This window comes from Sapajus apella, unplaced genomic scaffold (assembly GCF_009761245.1).
Source record: "Sapajus apella isolate SASKATOON/1434 unplaced genomic scaffold, GSC_monkey_1.0 scaffold35, whole genome shotgun sequence".
Taxonomy (NCBI): Eukaryota; Metazoa; Chordata; class Mammalia; order Primates; family Cebidae; genus Sapajus; species Sapajus apella.
In genome coordinates, this window is record NW_022436975.1 from 9,173,122 (window position 1) to 9,176,487 (window position 3,366).

Sequence of the window (3,366 nt, forward strand, 5' to 3'; positions counted from 1 at the left end):
CTTTTTGAAGTCACCCATCTGCTTGAAAAGGGGATAGAAGTTTTAAATCTCCCCAGGATGGAAGAGACAGACACAAAACTTCGACACAGTGAAAAGGGCTTCAAGTGACTCACTAAGTTCCATCCAGGTACCCTTGGATAAGAACCCTTGAAAAGCACCTACTAAGATGAAAATGAGCTGGACAACATAGTAAGACCCATCTCCACAAAACAAACAAACAAACAAAAAAAAAAAAAAAGAAAAGAAATAGAAGGGCATGGTGGCACAGGCCTTAGTTCCAGCTACTTGGGAGGCTGAGGCAAGAGGATTGCTTGGGTCCAGGGGTACAAGGCTGCAGTAATTTAGGATCATGCCATTGCATATAAGACCTTGTAAAACAGAGAAAAGGCGGGGAAGAGAGGAGGGAAAGACGTGGGGGAAAGGAAGGAAAGAGGAGGGTGGAAAGGGAGGGAAAGGGGTAGGAAGAGAAAAAGAGGGAATAGAGGGAGGGAGAGAAAGGAAACAAAAAAGGAAGAAAAAGAGAAAAGAAGAAATGAGAAAAACAAACGTTGTGGACAGAAATTTCACTGTTAAGAATTTACTCTGCAGAGAGAGTGGTGTTCACCACAGAATAATTGTAACAGGAAACCTGGGAAAACTCAAGAGCACTTCATTATGAAAGTAGCTGAATACAATCCATTCCGTGGACTATTACATGGTCATTCGCACTACACAGGAGACACTGATTTTTTTTTTTAAGTGGATATGTTAACTCCATGTGCTGATTGTGTGCATAGATCATCTCGGAAAGGAATCACCAAAACAACCTTAACAGTAGTTGGCTTTCAGGAGGGGTGGGAGAGAGGCTTTAAGGCTGCACCAGCACCAACCAATAGAACTTTTTGCAAAGAAAACCATGTTTCAGGGCCACCTGCGGCTGTGGAGCAAGTGAAACGTGGCCCACGCAGCCAAAGAACCAAAACTTTCATTTTCTTTAATGTTAATTCATTTAGATTTTTTTTTTTTTTTCTTCTTTGAGATGGAGTCTCGCTCTGTTGCCCAGGCTGGAGTGAAGTTGCATAATCTTGGTTCACCGCAACCTCTGTCCCCCAGGTTCAAGCAGTTCTCCTGCCTCAGCTTCCCAAGTAGATGGGATTACAGGGGCTCACCACCACATCTGGCTACTTTTTGTGTTTTTAGTGGAGATGGGGTTTCACCTTGTTGGTCAGGCTGCTCTCAAACTCCTGACCTCAGGTGAGCCACCTGACTCAGCCTCCCAAAGTTCTGGGATTACAGGCATGAGCCACCATAACCGGCCTCGCTTAGATTTCAATAAACACATATGCCACTGGCTGCCATATGAAAGACTCAGTTCTATACTCTTTCATAGCTTTTGAACTTTGAATCATTTAAATGCATTGCCTATTTTTTTTTAGTTGTAGAAGTTAATAGAATAGTATTTAGATTGTATTAATCTAAATGAAATCTACCATAGAATTTAAATTGTACCAGTGAAGGCTGATATATAAAGACTGCCAAGATATGTGTGTGTGTGGTGTGTGGGTGGGTGGGGGGGTGGGTGTGCGTGTGTGTGTGTGTATATATATATATATATATATTTTTTTTTTTGAGACGGAGTTTCGGCCTTGTTACCCAGGCTGGAGTGCAATGGTGCGATCTCGGCTCACCGCAACCTCCGCCTCCTGGGTTCAGGCAATTCTCCTGCCTCAGCCTCCTGAGTAGCTGGGATTACAGGCACGCGCCACCATGCCCAGCTAATTTTTTTGTATTTTTAGTAGAGACGGGGTTTCACCATGTTGACCAGGATGGTCTCGATCTCTTGACCTCGTGATCCACCCGCCTCGGCCTCCCAAAGTGCTGGGATTACAGGCTTGAGCCACCGCGCCTGGCCTCTTTTTTTTTTTTTTTTTTTTTTTGAGTCAGAGTCTTGCTCTGCCACCCAGTCTGGAGTGCAGTAGTATGAACTTGGTCTCTGCAACCTCTGCCTCCAGGGTTCAAGTGATTCTGCCTCAGCTTCCCGAGTCACTGGAATTACAGGCATGCACCACCATGACCAGCTCATTTTTGTATTTTTAGTAGAGAAGGTGTTACACCATGTTGGCCAGACTAGTCTTGAACTCCTGACCTCAAGTTATCCACCTGCCTCGGCCTCCTAAAGTGCTGAGGATTACAGGCGTGCGCCAGCATGCTCAGCCACAAAGGTGTATTTTTGAGTAAAAAGAGCAAGGTACAAACAAAAAATAGTGAAAGCTGGGGGTGGTGGCTCATTCCTGTAACCCTAGCACTTTGGGAGGCTGAGGTGGGAAGATCACTGGAGCCCAGGAGGTCAAGGCTACCGTGAGCCATGTTTGCACCACTGCCTTCCAGCCTGAGTAATGGAACAAGACCCTGCCTCAAGAAAAATTAAAATTTAAAAACCAAAACCTAAGCATGACAATTGGGTTTTCATGCTATTGCATGATATGTGCCTTCCTCAAAACTTGTTATGATATCATCACATCACCTATCTGATGTGAAAAAGGAAAAAATAAAACCCAGAAACTCAAACTAAAAATATTTGCAAATCTATAGCATTATGTCTTGTCCTGCGTTTCCCCGAAAGACACTGAAGCCCTACGCCGCAGGGTCTGTAGATGGAACCTGATTTCGAAATAGGCTCTTCACACATGATCAAGCTAAGCTGAGGTAATGAGAGTGAATCCTAATCCCGTGTGCCTGGTGTCCTTATAAAAAGGGGATGTATGGACAAAGACACCTACAAAGGGAAGACAATGTCAAGGCACAGACAGAAGACCACCTACAAGCCAAGGAACTCTGGAGGCTCCGAGAATCCAGGAGCAAGACCTGGGACAGATCGTCCCTCACAGCCTTCACAGGAAGAACAAACAAACAAATAAAAACCCCTTGATTTCAGACTCCTGGCCTCCAGAACTGTGAGAATAAATCTCTGTGGTTGAAGCCACAAAGTTTAGGGTACTTTGTTCAGGCAGCGCTGGGAAATGAATGCAGATTTTTTGGGGCGTGCATCAACATTTCTTCAGGAAATTTGGGATGTGGCATGCTTGAACTTACAATTCATACCTTTCTCTACTCTGAACTCCTTTTCTGAGAGACAGAGTCTCACTCTGTCACCCAAGCTGGAGTGCAGTGGTACAAGCATGGCTCACTGCAGCCTCCACCTCCTGGGCTCCAGCAATCCTCTTGCCTCAGCCTCCTGGGTAGCTGAGACTACAGGTATTGATCGACTTACGACCTATGCAACTTACGACCATTCGACTTTATGACCACAATCGCTAGCCACAACTGCTCTGCGTCTGGCAGCACAAACGTTGCCCAGCTGGGCTTACGACAGTGCGGACCAGCTTC

The 3,366-nt window shown here is 45.3% G+C and overlaps 1 pseudogene; it reads left to right on the forward strand.

Annotated features, from left to right (window-relative positions):
* Positions 1-2,415: 2,415 nt before the first annotated feature.
* On the forward strand, positions 2,416-2,513 carry LOC116563672 (annotated as a pseudogene).
* The last annotated feature ends 853 nt before the right edge of the window (positions 2,514-3,366 follow it).